Source organism: Salvia splendens, chromosome 13 (genome assembly GCF_004379255.2).
Source record: "Salvia splendens isolate huo1 chromosome 13, SspV2, whole genome shotgun sequence".
NCBI classification, from domain to species: Eukaryota; Viridiplantae; Streptophyta; class Magnoliopsida; order Lamiales; family Lamiaceae; genus Salvia; species Salvia splendens.
In genome coordinates this window covers 22,710,512-22,729,781 of record NC_056044.1, presented here as the reverse complement: position 1 = coordinate 22,729,781, position 19,270 = coordinate 22,710,512, and the positions used below count along the sequence as shown (strand labels likewise).

At 36.8% G+C, this 19,270-nt stretch overlaps 1 pseudogene; it reads left to right on the top strand.

Moving 5' to 3' along the window:
- The first annotated feature begins 536 nt into the window (after nt 1-536).
- LOC121760711 lies at nt 537-17,987 on the top strand (annotated as a pseudogene).
- Nucleotides 17,988-19,270: the final 1,283 nt, after the last annotated feature.

Genomic DNA, 19,270 nt, shown 5'->3' with positions numbered 1-19,270 from the left:
ATGGTATGAAAATATAGTGCATTTATTTTTAATCTATTACTAAATTTTTTAAAATTATAATCATAAGAAAAGAATAAACTTATAAAATTATGCGATGCTACCGTGATAACAATCCATAGCAAAAGACTAAAATGACATGTCTCATTAAAAGAAAAGGAAGAACTTAACTTGAACTGGAATAAAATTGGTATTTAGCATCATGTTGAATATTTTTTGACGACTATGTGATAGGAAATAGATTGAATTTCTATGTCATCAAATTTTCAAAATAATAATAAAAAATGTATGAACATAAAATAAAAGGGATTGTGAAATTAAACATTTATATAGCCTAATAATTTAGAATATTAAAAAAACTCATTTCTCAGTTTTTCATTTCATCGTCGACCATAACTACGTGAATCAATTTTCTTCGACGTATTTTGAATTAATCAACGCGTCTTTTCTATTTATTGCGTAGAATGTGTAACATATTTTCTCTATTTATACAATATTACGTGGGTGAAATAATGATGAAAAAAGGAAAACCAATGGCCATGCTAAACAATATCATTAATTATTCTCATCTCTTCACAATCCATATTCTGATACTATTCTTGTTGTTCGATAGCTACACCACCTCTGCTGCCGAAAATGGAACTTCCGAAAGGGCACGGCCTTCGACCATCCCCATCGGTGTAGTTCTCGACACTAACTCGCCTATGGGATCCATGGTGGATTTGTGCATGAAAATGGCGGTCGAAGATTTTTACAAAAAACATCTAAATTATGCAACGAGGTTGCAACTGCACACTAGAAATGCAGACACTATACTTGATGCTAACTTTGCAGGTATGTCGTTAAAACAAAAAAATAACAATTTATTTCTTGTCTCTTGTTGCTAATTATTTGCTTTGATTGAACTTATGTAAGAGAATATGTTTAGTTTATGTTAGCAAACGATCTTTCGTGATGAGGTAAGAAGTCCAAAGTCAATTACCAAAATGATTATTTTCAAAGTAAAACATAAAGGCTTGATTTAAGCAAAGTAATTTTGAATTTTTAAATTAGTCGAGATATGTGACTAACTTGACTAGGGGTATCTTTTTTAAAATTTATACTACTATTTATAAAAATTAGTTATATGGAGTACTTATGTTGGTAAGTTTTTAATATATATATATATATATATATATATATATATATATATATATATATATATATATATATAGTCCAATTATTCACAAATCCACTCTTAAAGACCGAACCACCGAACCATACCAAATTAGGGTTTTTTGATCTAGTTTTTTATGGATGAGAGACACAAATTTATAATTTATTTTCACCTTCATCACGAGCCTATTTTAATTCATCCGAAGGTAAATAAGTCATACAAACATGTTACAAAGATTTAAATTCATTCCAGTAGGTTTTTACTTCATTCCAGTAGGTTTTTACTTCATTCCAGTAGGATTATTACTTCATTCCAGTACGTAAATGCGGTTTCGCCGTCGCGTGTCGTTCTTTCTCTCTACAATATCTATCACCACCGCCACAACGCTGATATGATGTAATAAACACATGGAATGATGCAATAAATTATTGGAATGAAGTATGTGAAGTCCTACTGGAATGAAGTAAAAACCTTATCCAATGAAGTAATAACGTTTCTGAATGAAGTAATAAACGCACTTGAATAAATTGCATTTTTTAATGTAAATAAAGTAAAAACTCAGGTCAATGAATTCAAATGAAACATATGTTGAATCATTTCAAAACCTACTGGAAGAAAGTAAAAACATGTTGTAGTTTCAAGGTATTACGTACGGAATGAAGTAATAAATCTATACAATGAAGTAAAATGGGCTTGTAATGAAGACCGGAAAATTTACACAACAGCACATCTCATCAAAAAAACTAGATCTAATGGCCCAGATTTGGTCTCTAGTTCGGTCTTTAAAATTGGTTCGACATTGATCACAACCCTATATATATATATATATATATATATATATATATATATACACATATATATATAGGGTAGTGATCTATGGCAAATTCCCCTTAACCAAATAACTAGAGAACAAATCATAGCCACAAGATCAAAAAAATCAAGGGCTAGTATTAAATTTTGAATTTAAGGAAAAATTAGTTCCATCAATCACAAATTTACTCCATAATAACAAGGCGGGGGTATAATGGTCATTGCATAGCCATAATAACAATAGGCATGTTTCAGCTCCAGGTGAAGGTCGGAGGAGATCTCCGGCCACTGGCGACGGTGCTTGAGGAGAGTTACGGGATCAGCGCGTCATCGACGGTGTCGTCCTCGTTCAATTTGAGCGGTCTGCATGAGCTGCAGTTTCTCCGGCGGAGCAGCAGCGCCACGAAGCTGGTGGAATTTTGGAGATCTATCGGCGGCGGGGAACAATCTGAGGCCGGGCGGCGGATGTGGCGGTGGAGAAGGGTTTATATATGGTGTTCAGTTGCATCATACTACTGGTTTCAGAACAAAATGGCTAGTTTGGTTGATCGAATCTGGTCTTCATCCCAAACTTCGTTCAAAATTAATTGACTTTGTTTACACTCATATACATTTGTTTACAATCATTCAAATTCCCGTGAAGATATATATAATTCAAATTCGCTGACGGTAAGTGCTCAATTTCAATTAATATATTATGATTGTATATGAATTGTATGATTATTTGTTTAAAAAGTTTTTGTTGCTGGATTTTGGGGATTCGGTGTTAATTTTTTCCGATAGTGTAGAGGAAATTTTGATTGGATTAAGAGTTTGGTGTTGTGCGAGTTATTGGATTTTATAGTATAAACAACGGTTAGGCAGCTTAGTAGTGGATTATGCGGTTAATTCTGATAGGTCGCATGAGATTATTTTAAACAAGAGCGATGTGTTTTGTAAACAAGAGTGAAATAAAATCATGCTAAGAGTAATGTGTTTTATAGTAAACAAGAGTGAAGTAAAATCACAATAAGAGTGACGTGTTTTGTAAACAAGAGTGAAGTAAAATTATGATAAGAATGACTTTTTTGTAAACAAGAGTGAAGTAAAATCACAATAAGAGTGATGTGTTTTGTAAACAAGAGTGAAGTAAAATCACAATAAGAGTGACGTATTTTGTAAACAAGAGTGAAGTAAAATTATGATAAGAATGACTTTTTTGTAAACAAGAGTGAAGTAAAATCACAATAAGAGTGATGTGTTTTGTAAACAAGAGTGAAGTAAAATCACAATAAGAGTGACATGTTTTGTAAACAAGAGTGAAGTAAAATCACAATAAGAGTGATGTGTTTTGTAAACAAGAGTAAAGTAAAATCACAATAAGAGTGATGTGTTTTGTAAACAAGAGTGAAATTAAAAAGTGAAGTGGAACTGTGTTGGCATGTGATTAACAAGCACACATTTTATTTCTAAAATAAGGAAATGCGGAGTAGTTAAAATGTGAAGTGGATCTTAGCAAAGATAAAATACGAGTAACTGTGCATTGTAAAATTAGTAGTAGTATTAATAATTTATCTAATTCACTATCAATATATACGTACAATTCCCACAAAGTTATTCGATTTAACCACATCAAAAGCAATATCAGTTAATCTATTCCCACGGCCTCAACCGAATTTTTGTACTCCTATTTAAACTCTCTGGTGAGATTATCAAGTTTAAGAAATAATTAAGCAAATTCCCAATTAATTACAAAAATCGTGAATAGGAGGGAGTTGAATGATTGACACGAAATGGCTGCATTGGAATTTGAAGCCAACGTATCTAATTCAGCTTCAAAAGAAAATTTCTTATCCTATTAATCCTTCAAAGTACCGATCTCCGATCTCCACTGTGAATCGGCATCTTCTTCCACCGTCAAGATCTTCGCCGTAAAACACCAGATAGACTTCGCCGCCGTGAATCACCATATCTACAGAGAGAAGGAGCTTCATAGATGAGATTTCAGATCACTTTCTCTCCGGCTCGTTGATGAACTTGCTGCGTAATTTGATTTAAATTTCATAAGGTAATTTCCAAAAATACCCTCAGCATATTTTCTATTATTAAAATAAATAATATTTGTTGCATTAAGATGTGTGGCTGAGATTTGTTCTCTAGTTATACACTTAAGATTAGTTATATCTTCATCACTATCCTCTATATATATAACTAATCTTAAGTGTATAACTAGAGAACAAATCTCAGCCACACATCTTTATACTCCAAATTAATCTTATGGCTTAAATAATCTTGCAGATTTTTATAAAAAAATAATAGCCAAAGGGCATTTTTGGAATTCAATATCTCAAATGTATCAGCGTGAATTGTCTTCTGCGCAATTTATACAATCTGAATCTGAATTGTCTCCAGCCACCGCCATGGTCGACCTCTCCACCGCCGCCGCACATGCGCCGGTTCTTCCACTGAAGGCGTCCTCCGCCGGGCTGTTCGCGGCTCGCTGAATCTTAACCGATCTCATTACCGAGCAGCGCCGCAACTGGAACTCGCTTCTGCTCAACTCCATCAACATTTATTTGTTTTTGCATTCTCGTCTTATTCTCGATATTGCATTTTGTAAATTAGTGAGATTTGGAGGAGATTTTGAAATAGAGGGTTCTACAAGGGGCTTTTACCAATCCCTAGCTATAATTACGATTCGAGAATGATATGATGATAATTACTCCATTTTCCTTCTCTAATTTCGAATTCCTTTTTTTGTTTTCTTTCCATTGTACGTTGGAGAATTGAGTTCGTGATTTTCTGCTGATTGATTTTGTCATTTTTGCTCATACTCTCTACTCATTTGTCTATCATTTGGGAGGCAACATGAACTAAAATCATTCTAATAGTGATGTGTTTTGTAAACAAGAGTGAAGTAAAATCATGCTAAGAGTGATGCGTTTTGTAAACAAGAGTGATGTGTTTTGTAAACAAGAGTGAAGTAAATCATAATAAGAGTGATGTGTTCTGTGAACAAGAGTGAAGTGTTTTGTGAACAAGAGTGAAGTAAAATCATAATAAGAGTGATGCGTTTTGTAAACAAGAGTGAAGTAAAATCATGGTAAGAGTGATGTGTTTTGTAAACAAGAGTGAAGTAAAATCATGCTAAGAGTGATGCGTTTTGTAAACAAGAGTGATGTGTTTTGTAAACAAGAGTGAAGTAAAATCATAATAAGAGTAATGTGTTCTGTGAACAAGAGTGAAGTGTTTTGTGAACAAGAGTGAAGTAAAATCATAATAAGAGTGATGCGTTTTGTAAACAAGAGTGAAGTAAAATCATGGTAAGAGTGATGCGTTTTGTGAACAAGAGTGAAGCGTTTTCTGAACAAGAGTGAAGTAAAATCAGAATAAGAGTGATGTGTTTTGTGAACAAGAGTGAAGTAAAATCAGAATAAGAGTGATGTGTTTTGTGAACAAGAGTGAAGTGTTTTCTGAACAAGAGTGAAGTGTTTTGTGAACAAGAGTGAAGTAAAATCAGAATAAGAGTGATGTGTTTTGTGAACAAGAGTGAAGTGTTTTCTGAACAAGAGTGAAGTGTTTTGTGAACAAGAGTGAAGTAAAATCAGAATAAGAGTGATGTGTTTTGTGAACAAGAGTGAAGTAAAATCAGAATAAGAGTGATGTGTTTTGTGAACAAGAGTGAAGTAAAATCAGAAGAAGAGTGATGTGTTTTGTGAACAAGAGTGAAGCGTTTTCTAAACAAGAGTGAAGTAAAATCAGATTGATCAAACACCTTCTAGCATCAGCATTTACAAATTTCTCTCTGATCAAATAAATAATTAAGAATGAAAATTTAGCCGAATTAGAAGAGGATGAACTTCAATTACTATTATTACAAGAATTTCCGTAGCTCAATTCGCCGTATTTATAGCTGAAACCGATCGCCGCCTTTGCTCGGGCAAATTCTAGCTTTGATGAACAGAGCTCCGAATTCTTCAATAATTCTTGAATTCACATACAACATTCAGCAACCTAAGAGTAATTAAACTCAATTTCGAGCCGGAATTCCCATACCGGATGATGATTCCGGCGAGCAGCGACTTGTCGATCACCGTCTTCAGCTTCACATTCTTCGGCCCGGTCAGCTTCTGCGCGCGCTTCGCGATCTCCGCCAGATGCTGCGGCTCCAGCTCCACCACCGACGCCACTGTCGCCACCTCCGTCTCCGACAGCCGGTTCGCGATCAGCTCGAACTCCGCCGCGATCTCCTTGATCAGATCCACTCGCTTCATGTCCGTGAAGTTAACCTTCAAATGAAGTAAAAATTTACATAATCTAATTTTTTTGTGCAATGACAATAATACCCCTGACTTGTTATTATGGAGTAAATTTGTGATTGAGGGAGCTAATATCTCATTAAATTTGAAAATTAATATTAGCCCTTGATTTTTTTGATCTTGTGGCTATTATTTGTTCTCTAGTTATATGGTTAAGAGGTGTTTGCCATAGATCACTACTCTCTCTCTCTATATATATATATATATATATATATATAAAAATCACGAGCTTCGTTATTCTTTAATAGTACTCCAATCAATTATTATATATATATATAGGGTCCTGTTAGGTTGAGATTTTTTAGCTTAATTGAGAAATGAGATGCAATCTCAGCCACTAATCCACAAGATTAACGACATGTCAACAACTATCACATTATGTCAACACGGGGGTATAAGTGTCATTTCGTGTTTTAATGTGTCGGATTGTTGACATGGCTTGTATGTCTAGTTGACATGACTTATAATTGTTGTTGACATGGTTTCTATGTGCAGTTGACATGGTTGTACGTGTAGTTGACATGACTTGTAACACAGTTGACATGACTTGTACGTGTAGTTGACACGATATGTACCGTAGTTGACATGACATGTCAATATTTTATACAATCTCATCTACCAAATTGGTATTTTATGGATATGTCTTACGAAGCTCAAGGTATGTTCTCATGCTAATTCCACAAATGTCAGCAAAAAACATCCCATAATGTATTCATAAATTTCAGAGAAATGTCACTAGCAACGCAAATGTCAATATGTCAACAGACCTCCAAAGGCACCTACAAAATGTCATCCTAATTTTTCATCTTCAATTCACAATGTCAACAAACCAGCATCTCCTACATTTCAACATGTCAACAACAAATGTCTACAACTGAAGTTTCAGTATAATGTCAACAGCAAATTTGTTCACCCAAAAATCAACAGCCAATGCCGCAGATTTTCAACAAATAAACAACATCCGAGAAACGCCGCAGAGACAGATTTTCATGGGATTTAGGGATTTAACATTGAAAGATGTGGAAGACTTGTTCTGTTGTTCACAATAGAAGGCCACAAATTCGACGTACTCGCCGCCGCCGCGCAGCGCGCAATCCAAATTAGCGCCGCCGAGGAGTATAAGGCAAAATTCGCCGCATCAGGAACATGATCGGCCGCTGCCGCCGCAGCTGCCGGAGGAATTCAGGAGGGCGATCGAGGAGATGGCGCGCGGGAAGGAGCTGACGGCGCCAGCGACGCTGGTGATTCAGAAGGAGCTGCTCCGCACCGACGTGAGCAAAAACCACAACCGCCTCTCGATCCCGGCGAGCCAGATCAGCGACGGCTTCCTGACGGAGGAGGAGCGGCGCCGCCTCAGGGCGAGGAGGAAGGGCCGCGTGGACGTGAGGGTCGTGGATCTGCGTCGGTGATTTGGGAAGGAGAGGGAGAACACAAGCTGAACAACCCATTTTAAACATGAAATTACCATTCCGCCCTTTCATAATTAATTAATCTAAAAATATTTTTCATGTGGCAAATTCTGGACCACTCATTTAATAAAAATGAGTGGCTAATATTGCATCTCATTTCTCAATTAGCCTAAAAAATCTCAATTGATCATGGACCTATATATATATATATATATATATATATATATATATATATATATAAAATCATGAGCTTCGTTATTCTTTAATAGTACTCCAATCAAATTTTCTCATACTAACTATTTCTACTGCTTTGTTATATCTGATATTTTTATTAGGTCTGATGTAATGAAAAATGGATGTGAGAAAGAGACTTTTCTCCTTTTTCTCATCAAATTTAATAAAATTTTTGAAAGTCTCATTTTTTGGCTTCATTTAGATCAAATAAATGGAGCTACTTACATAGAGTTTTTGCAGTTTGAGGACATGTTCGGTTTTGGTTTCTCCAGAACAAAATTTATTTATTCAATAATTCTTGTTGGTTTTATTTGTGATATGGTCCACCCACGCATTTGTGAAAAAAAAAACACACGAATTTGGTCTTGAGCAATTTAAAGTTTTCATTTTTTTTGTTTTTAGTAATACATATAGTAAGTACATAATTTTGATACCCACGTGATGTATAGTATCCAGTCAATATCCACACATTATCGTTTTCTTTTTCTTTTTCTTCTTTCTTCGTAGAATTAGGTACTCTTGAATTAAATCATAAAAGAACTTTTAAAAAAATAACAATAATGCACTATCTGTATCCCTTTAAAAGTTTAAATAGTACGGGGTAGTATTTTTTTTTCCATTTTTTATGTCTATAAAAATTAATCTATTTCCATTTATACACAATATCCCAAACATATTACCCTCAATATCTTAACTTATTTTCATTACTAATATTATTACCTTTAAGATTGGAGTAATATGTACTCATACGTGCATCATGAGATATTTATCATTTCTGTAGTAGTTACAACTTACAAGACAATTGTGTATTATCATAATGGTTATATAGTAATTGATTTATGGATTAATAATATGATTTGTCATGCAGTTGTAGAGCTACTGAAGCAGAAGGCCGTGCAAGGAGTCATAGCACCAGAAAGATCAACAGAAGATGCATTCTTTGCTGAACTCGGCAAAAATGTTCGCGTTCCGGTTATCTCCTTCACTTCAAGTAGCAAGGCCACTTCCTATGCAGACAACCACTACTTGGTCAGGTCCACCCCTGACGACGCTGTGCAAGTGCAAGCTCTTGCAGCCATTTGCAAGGAATTTCAGTGGTCGGAATTGGCTGTTTTGTATGAAGACACAGACTATGGCAGTCAGTTTGTGTCTCTTTTAAACAAGGAATTCCGAAAGGCTGATATTGGACTATCATACATGGTGGCTATCACGAATTCGGCTGATGATAGCGATATCTTGAAAGAACTAAACAAGTTAGCAACGAGGCAGACACGTGTGTTCTTGGTGATCATGAACGTTTACCTTGGAAACCGGCTGTTCCCTCTTGCTAAAAGAGCAGGGGTCATGAGTGAAGGTTATGCATGGATTGTCTCGAATAGTCTATCAGTTTTGATGGATTCCATGGATTTTGCTACCCATGATTCTATGGAAGGTGTTATCGGCATTAGACCTTACTTGTCGCGCTCAAAAGACCTTGATAGTTTCCGAGGAAGATGGAAAAGAAATGTAAGTTTGAGTGGCTCAGTTATGGAACTAAATGCCTATGGTCTGTGGGCTTACGACGCGGTCACTGCATTAGCATTTGCAGTGGAAAAGATAAACTCTTCCATGTTGAATATCAGTGCAACAACACAAAAAAATTTGAGTGTCTCAACATTTGGGCCTGAACTTGTTAAGAAACTGTCAAACATCAAATTTTGAGGCTTGAGTGGGGAGTTTGAACTGGTTGATGGGAAGCGTAAGGCGTCCGAGTTTGAGATATTCAATGTGATTGGAAGTGGTGAGAAAACTGTACGATTTTGGATGCCAGACAGAGGAATAGTAAGAGATATTAGCACAGGTTACTCAGACGAACTCAAAAGTATTGTGTGGCCGGGAGATTCTCTTACACGACCAGTCGGTTGGGCTATTCCTTCGTCTGGGAAACTCAGAGTTGGAATTCCTTGGAAGCATGGATTCGAAGAATTTGTTCATGCAACAGATCTTGGAGATGGCCATGTGAAAGCATCTGGATTTTCTATAGATATATTCTTGGCTACACTAGAGGCGCTACCTTTTCGCATGAACTATGAATTCCATATCTATAATGATACCCGAGATATTAATTGGAGCTACGACGACATGCTACAAAAGATACCTGAGGTAATTTCGTTTTCTCATTGCATGTATTGTGCTAGAACAAGGCTTCCTTTAACATTGTGTTTCCATTTCTATTCTCAAAGTAGGAATTCGATATGGTGGTGGGAGACACGACGAATTGGGCTCCAAGGGCAGAATATGTTGATTTCTCACTCCCATATTCTGAATCAGGAGTTGAGCTAGTGGTCAAAAACAGGAAGCCGTTCGACATGTGGATTTTCGTTAAGCCCCTGAACTGGGATCTTTGGTTGGCGATCATCGTGTCGTGCGTTGTGATGGGAATAGTTCTTCTCGTATTGGAACACCGTGTTGCCAGTAGTGAAGCAGATTTCGCAATGGCACCAAAGGAGAAGTCTGAAATGGTTTACTGGTCACCCGTTGCAGTTCTTGCTTTCCCCAAAAGTAATAAGTTCTTCCTTCATTTCATATCAAAATCTCCTCAATAGTAGTATTAAATTTCCTGTGTTGAATTTGGACAGGAAACATGGTGTCAAATGGCTGGTCTGCTCTGGTTTTAGTATTTTGGTTGTTTATGGCGTTCATACTAATGCAGAGCTACACGGCGAACTTATCAGCCATCCTGACCGTCGATTAACTGAAGTTCGCATTTTCAGACAATTACTAAGTCGGATGCCAGGATGGATCCTTCATGAAAAAATTCCTTGTAGATCAACTACACATCAGTGCTTCAAGGCTGAAGAGTTACGCCTCGGCCGAAGAATACCATCAAGCGATGATGTTGGGAAGCAAAAATGGAGGCGTGGACGCCATATTCGACGAAATCCCCTACATGAAAATTCTTCTCAACAAATATGACGATCAATACAAAATGGCCGGACCAACATACCGGACTGGTGGATTCGGCTTTGTAAGTTTTTCATTTGTCAACTCTCTAAGTTTGCTTCTCAAAACTCATCAATATGTTATTTAGGCATTTCCCAAGGGCTCCTCATTGGCTGCTCATTTCTCAAGGGCCATCTTGGTTGTTACACAAGGCTCAAACATGACAGAGATAGAGCAAACGAATTTCGGCCCTGGATACTCTTCTCAGGATCCTCTTTCCGCGACGATCTCACAAGGAACCTCGAGTCTTACTTTCTACGAGTTTGCAGGGCGGTGGCCTTGTGATAGGGTCAGTAACGGTATTAGCTCTGTTTTGACCACTAATCAAAGTGTATAAACATTTCAATCGTTGTTATGAATTTGTATTTTAGATGCATAACAGTGGAAAATCAGAATGTAACTATATGTTTGTAACTGTACCTTAATAGTTAATACTTTAATTCCTTGTTACTCCTTTTGTTTCTTGATAATTGGTTTCTAACGTTTTCAGCGGGTTTTAAAATATTCGTAGTTCATAACTAATGACGAATTGTGGGGTCCAATACAATGAAAAACTTCCTTTCTTTTGGCTCGCACATAAGGCTTAGTTGTCACTCCCTCAGTCCCCTTGAGAGCATCTCCAATGGTAATAGACCCGCCATAGGCTAGTCACAAACTCCTCCTGCCACTAAAAATTCCTCCTGTCGCATCATCAAGACAAGCAACTGGACAAGCAATAGACTAGCCACAATAAACAAAATTATAAAAAATAAATAATTAACAATCACACAAAATACAGAATTAAATTTACGACACAGATACGAGAAAATTTAATAATAATATTTAAATTAAAAAGTACATTAATTAAAAAATTACATTAATTAAAAAATTACATTAATTAAAAAAATCTAATGACGTGCAGTCCTCCGCGCCCACAACTCTTCAATTAAATCATTTTTGAGTCGAATATGAGCATCCACTTGGCGCATGTCGGCATGTGCCTTGAGGCGGCAGACTTCATCGTGAGGTACCCCCCTTCGTACGTTGGGGGCGGCCACGCCGTGGCTTGGGCCGACTTCATTAGCATCGTCATTGGCCCAACTAGTCAGTTGTACACCTTCATCTTCGACAATCATGTTGTGCAGGATAATACATGCGTACATTATATCAGCAATGCAGTCGACATGCCACAAACGGTAGAGAGAAAACTCGTTAAAACAAGTGGTGCGAATGAAAATGACGTGCAAATCGTGTATATATAGTGTTTCGAAAAAAAAATTTGAGCTGGTCGATCGCTCGCCGATCGGGAGCCTACAATGGCGGCCAGCCGATCGGCCAGCGCCCGAAAATCAGCGTCGGGTCGCCGATTTTTTTGACGAAATGGCGCTCGCCGGTTCCAATGGTTCAGCGAGTGGACCGGCCAGCGCCGAGAATCGGCTAGCCTGTCCGCTCGCCGGCCAGCGCCGAGAATCGGCTAGCCTGTCCGCTCGCCGCCATTGGAGATGCTCTAATAACTGACCATTTTGCTTCTAACACGGATTTTAAGAAATGTAAAAGAAATTGAGTTGAAAAAGTTATTGAAACATAGAATCCCACTTTTGGAAAATAATGAAAAAGTTAAAGTATAAAATTCTTAAATCAACAGTAAACTCAATTAGTAGTAGTAAAATACTACTCCTCGTATATCAAATTTTAACTTGTTGCATGTTATAGGGAATTGAACTAAGAATAATATAGTGAATTTCAATTTGTAGCATGTTAAAATAAATAAATAAAATAAAAAAATTAAATTAAATTCCAAAAATCAAAACAGTAGACTCAAATAGTTTTCATTTATAATATAGTGAATTTCAATTTGTAGCATGTTATAGTGAATTGAGATAGGAATTCTACTATCTTAGAAAGTAAAAGAGAACATATTAACTTTATAACATATGATTATTTTTTAATGTACACAAAATAGATAAGTTTAAAACAAATGATTATTTTTTTAAATCAAGGCTCGATGTAATATTCCAAAAATTAAGAATTTAAAGAAATAAAAATATTAGAAAGTGAAGAATCAAAATCAAAACTGTGAACTCGATTAGTGCTAATATATGATATAGTATACTAAATTTTACTCCTTATTGCATGATATACTAGACTAAGTTAAGAATTCTAATATTTTATAAATAAAAGAGAAAATATTAAATTGGGTTATTAGCATGTAAATACATGAACTTTCATCATTTTCTGGTTTTTCTCCTAAACTTTATTTTTTGAATATAAATACATAAACTTTGAATTTTTCTGATTTTTCCCCTAAAGCAAAAATTAAAACTGATGTGGCAAAAAATAAACAAAATAAAATACCACTTCACCTCTTTCTCTCTCTTGTATATCTTTGTATCTTCATTCATCTTCCCAAACTTCCATCCTCTTTCGACTTTTCATCTTTCAATCACAGAAAAATATGTATGACAAAATACAACTTTCGTTCTTGGATTTTCTTGGTTCCTCTACTTCTCATCGTAGTTATCATTTATGTTAGGCTTGATTTTTACTGTTGTTGTTTGCTAGATTAGTGAACAGTCACACTGCATTCGTTAATGTTATAAACATTGATCTAATCTTAGTTTATGATCCAATTGATATAAATGGTTTGTGCTTACAATGTAAAATAACAGTGTGCTTTGTATTGTGTTAAGATCTGCCATTAAATTGTGAGTGTGTTAAATTTTTTGAATAAATCTATGAGTAGCCTAAATCCAAGGATGAGAGTTATGTTTTCATGGTATGTTTTGAGCAATTGAAAATGGAGATTGAAAAAGATGGAGATTTGGGAACTGGAACGAAGGCAATGAGGAAGAAAGAAGATGGGAATAATGAGATTAGTGAGGTGGAATTTCATTTTCTAAAATTTTTAATAATAACATCAAAACTACGTCGTTTTGATTGCCCTGAAAGTTTTAGTTTGCCACATCAGTTTAATTTTTGCTTTAAGGGAAAAATCAGAAAAATTCAAAAGTTTATATATTTACATTCAAAAAATAAATTTTGGGGGAAAAACCAGAAAATGATGAAAGTTCATGTATTTACAGGCTAATAACCCTATTAAATTTATAACCACAAAACACTAAATGAGTTAAGAATATATTATTTTTTTTATTAAGGTTCGTTTGTATCATTCCAAAAATTAAGAATTTATAGAAATTAATATTTTGGAAAGTAAAGAACTAAAATCAAAACTATGAAATTCTTAAAATCAAAACCGTAAACTCAGTTAGTATCAATATGTCATATAAAAAAATTTAGCTTGTTGCATGTTCTAGTAAATTGTCCTAATCTAATCTTTTAGAAAGAAAAAAGATTAACTTTGTTGCATGTTCTAGTAAATTGTCCTAATCTAATCTTTTAGAAAGAAAAAAGATTAACTTTATAGCTTCAAAATATTACATGGACAAGTTAAAAATATACGCTTTATTTTTTTATGGAAATTTTATATTAAAAAATTAATGAATAAAATATGAGAGAGAGAAAGAATTGAAAATCATCACATCAACTTCGATATCTATGTTTGGAAAATTTATGGAAAATCATAATACTGAATAATGTACTTATAATATAAAGACTAAACTCCCAAAATGGTTCTTAACATATTGCGTTTTTTTGATTTTGGTACAAAACATTATCTTTTGAATTATTTGGTCCCTCACATTTGAAATTGGATCACATTTGGTCCATTTTGGACGGTTCCGTCAAATATTTGACGGTTTTCTAATCCGTCACAAAATCCGTCACAAAATCCGTCACTAATCCTCGCAGAAGGCGGCCACAAGACCATCATCCGCACCTCCTACCTCGGCCAGCACATCACCGCCGGCACCGATCCCGGTGAGTGCTCCTTCTCCGGCACCACCATCTCCCTCGCCGGAAACGACAACATCGTCTCCGACGTCGTCATCTTCTCCGCCGTCCACGCTCGCTCTCGCCACCGTCGTCTTCACCGCCATTCCTTTGACTCTGTTCCGCTCGATCGCGACCTGATCCAATTGATTCAATTTACCCTCCATCTGCATGATCTCGATCCCCTTATTGTTGCCGTGTTGTCGACGACGGTGACGCCGCTCATCACTCCTTTCACCGATTTGAGCAGAATAATCGCATCACCGAGGAAGAACGTGTTCGCGACGGTGAGCTGCACCGGATCCTCGGCGACGATTCCGGTGTAATCCAAATACGAATCGACGATCCGCATCTGCGCGAGACCGCAAAGCTGGGCGTAGATCCCGATGCCGCCGAATCCGGTGGCCTTGTTGTAGCAGTGGACACCGGAGATCAAATTCGCCTGGCCGGAGAGGAGGATTCCAGTCTGCGCGGAGAAGATGACGACGGGAGATGGCGGTGCCGAAGAAGGAGCGCTCGCCGGGATCGGTGCCGGCGGTGATGTGCTGGCCGAGGTAGGAGGTGCGGATGATGGTCTTGTGGCCGCCTTCTGCGAGGATTAGTGACGGATTTTGTGATGGATTTGTGACGAATCAGAAAACCGTCAAATAATTAACGGAACCGTCCAAAATGGACCAAATGTGATCCGATTTCAAATGTGAGGGACCAAATAATTCAAAAGATAATGTTTTGGACCAAAATAAAAAAAACGCAATATGTTAAGGACCATTTTGGGACTTTAGTCTAATATAAATATACCCAAATATAAAAAATTAAGTTTTTGTAAAAAAAAGAATTAAAAAGAAAAAAATTGAAGAATGAAATCAAAATTAAAAAATTTGTCTAGTTTTAACTTTTAATTATAGGTTCTAAAATTGAAGTCGAATCAATTTTTAAAGCACATCTTTTAGTTCTTAACTAGATAAAATAATACTCCTGTAATATTAATTTATATATAAAAATGTGAATTTTTTATATTTTATTGTCTTTATAAATTTTAAAAAGGCAAGGTGATATTTTATTAATTTTAATGAAGCCCAATAGTGATAGGCTGATAGTACTTAATATTATTAAAGTTTTATTGCCTATTCTTCTTCTTCCTTGCGACGTAGAAGCCATTTTTTCATCTGCAAATTACATAAACTCAAATTCTGTAATTTACTCTTCAATTACAGTAGCTTGGTAAGGGCTAAATGTAATTTTTTAAAATTTTGAAAGAAGAAAAAAAATGAAAAAAACTTTGGGTACCCCTCCCCAACCCACTCTCTACTGTTTCCGTCCTGGCCTGATTGTATGTCACGACTGCATTTTTGCTAAGGATAGCGAAAGCGGGTAAACCGCGACTAATGATAAGAATTTAAGAAGCGGGAATAGAAAAAGGGTAGTGTTAAAACTATTAAATCTTGTCCCACATCGACTTGGTGATGATCATATCTCATCTATATAAGGATGGATAACCCTCCCCCTTATAAGGCCTTTTAAGGGGTGGGTGACCCATTTCTAATATGGTATCAGAGCGGGCCCAAGTCGATGATCGAGTTTATATTTCTACCTCTTCTCTTGCCTACCTACGTGATGGAAGCCCGATGTGTCATTCCGGCCCACCCGTGAAGGGCCGTGTTAAAACTATTAAATCTTGTCTCACATCGACTTAGTGATGATGCTATCTCATCTATATAGAGATGGGTGGCCCATTTCTAATAGGTAGAACTTGAGAATTTGCACCAAGGCCAAGTCGATTGATATCATAACTACATAAGGATGGATGACCTGAGTGGCCTATTTCTAATAGATAGAACTTGAGAATTTGCACCAAGGCCAAGTCGATTGATATCATAAAATAGAAGACAAGTATTCAATTACATGGTCTTGGAAATAGAATAAACATCTCATCAATAAATCAGAGTTTGATGGTGAGATTCTACAATTCTCACTTTACAAAAGCACAGCAAAATAAGTCCTTACTAAATGACAGATCCACTTAATTATTTAATAACATCGACTCCGATCAATACTCCTTCTCTTGACGTTCAACCTGCACATTTATAAATACATGCAGGGCTGAGTACATGAGTACTCAGTGGACACGTGCCGAAAAGCAAAACCTACATTATATACAGTTGTCATCCATCAACAGTAACACACGGGGGTTTTCTTAAAAGGTCCGAGCATACTAAATTCTTTTGTGAGCTAAAAGTTCGACTGCAGACTAAGTTCTTTCATCATTCCATCGTGCCGAGAAGGTGACCACCTTCCATGGACAAAGAACCGGCCAACCCTCTCGATGGCTCACGGCTTTTGGGGTTACCAAAACAAAAGAGGCACATAGCCCCACAGATAGGCATTATCAAAACAAACATTTTATGGCATGACAACAACTTGAAAAGAATCATAGCTCCATTTTGAGAAAAGATGGTATTTCATAATTTCACAAGTATTTGATTTATATCCACACTAATGTGTTGGATATTAAAAGAAAGCCCACCTGATACGCTTATTCCTCAATTCAATTACTCGTGTTGGACTCACTCAGTCCTCGAGCAATTTATCCTTTGAAAATAAATAGCGTAGCACACTAATTAGTACTTGAACTATTTCTCTTTGGAAAGAATACATGCATCCTATTGGATAACACCTAAATCTCAGTCTTGCCTTATAAGATTTTTCTTAATCCTACCTCGGCTTCACTACTCTGCAGAATTTATTTATTCACTTTACTAAGTCCGGAGAAATTCTATTTTCTCGAAAACAAAACTTGGGCACTTATTTAATAAAATATGGATTCTTGGAAAATCCATTTTAAAATCCTTTTCTTTGGATTTTTTTTCTTAAGGCCGCCCATGGCGTCGCGGGGCGACGCCGGTCGACCCTTCTTCCCAAGATCCGCTTTCCCCAAAGATCTCACTTGGAACCTCGAGTCTTACTTTCTACGAGTTTGCAGGGTTGTTCATCATAATAGGATCATTAACTGCATTAGCTCTGGTTTGCTCGGAAACACCAATTGGACGAAAAGTGACCACCAACGTCAGCCAGTTTGTACATAACTGCATCAATTTTATTGTACAAAATTGCATCAATGTTAGGAGTTCATCAAGACTTAATCTTGTTGTGGATTCTAGTATTGCTAAAGAATCAACAGAAGGTGTGGCTGTTAAGAATGAAATAAAGATCAGAATCATCCAAGGAAGGAGATAGAATTAAATCAATATAAATTGATTTATATTGATTGAGCAATTGATTGTAAATTAATTCTAGGAAATCATACCATATACACACATGTAAAACTCTATATAAAGAGTAGTAGGAATCGATGAATATACAATACACAATTTCCTACAACTTATCTCTTATATACTACTCTTCCCTCTTCTATGGTCGATACCAAAATCAAGATGGTATCAGAGCGGGGATGAGACTCAGAGAAGTCTCATCATTGTCTCGGACTAATCTCAAACCAAAAGTCCAAAATCCGGCAAATCATGTTCAAATCACCAAACAATGTCAGAATCTGATGCCAACCAAACACCAAAACCAACAGAAAATGAGCAATTCACTCTATTATTCGCTGAATTTATGCGCACAAGTATTGAACAAAGTCAACAAATGATACCTACAATTCCAAACCAGCCAGAACCCAAAATTGAACATCACAGATTTGATACCTCACCGTTACAGATTGGAACCAAACCTAATGTCGAAAATGCTTTGGGCCATCCACATGAAGGCGGCAATCAGCGGGAGGGAATAATGTCTCACATTACTGGAGTCCCAACCCCTCCTGCAAAAACCGACCCAGCCTTCGGAAGATGGCAACAAGGGGATCACTGCGTGTTCACGTGGTTGATTCAAAACTTGGAGTAGAAACTAGTCAACCGAGTGTCTCAATACCCAACGGCCAGAGACGTATGGAAGAGCCTGGAGATTACGTATGCAAGCGGAGGCGACAAGATTCAAGTGTATGACCTGTACACACGAGCAAACAGGGGATACCGGGGCTACACAGGGAATCGCGGCTGGAATCGTTGAAAGGCAGCCATGGTCGAATCAAGCCACTCACCGAAATCCCCCTCAACGAAACAGCGGTAACTGGAGCAAGAGAACGGATGGGGAGAAACTGAGGCTCACATGTAATCACTGTGGGAAGAAAAAACATACTCGGGAAACATGTTTCGAGCTCCATGGTTACCCGGAATGGTGGGAGGACCGCAAATCTAAACAGGATCAAGCGTCGTTCCGAAGGGGAAGAGGAGTAGCTGCCGTCGTGAATAGAGGGGGAGAGCCGGCTGTCAGGAGGGGCCGGAGGAGATAACTGATAAGTCGCATTCTAGGCCTTGGTTACTGGTCAGTATAACGTGCGTAATTGGATTATATCTGCAAAAAAGTTGCTAAAGTGTGCAGGGAAAGGGTTCTAGTAAGTATCGAAAGGTTTCGGATAACTCAGGTGAAAAGAGCGCCAGAAGGGTGCAATACTGACCAGG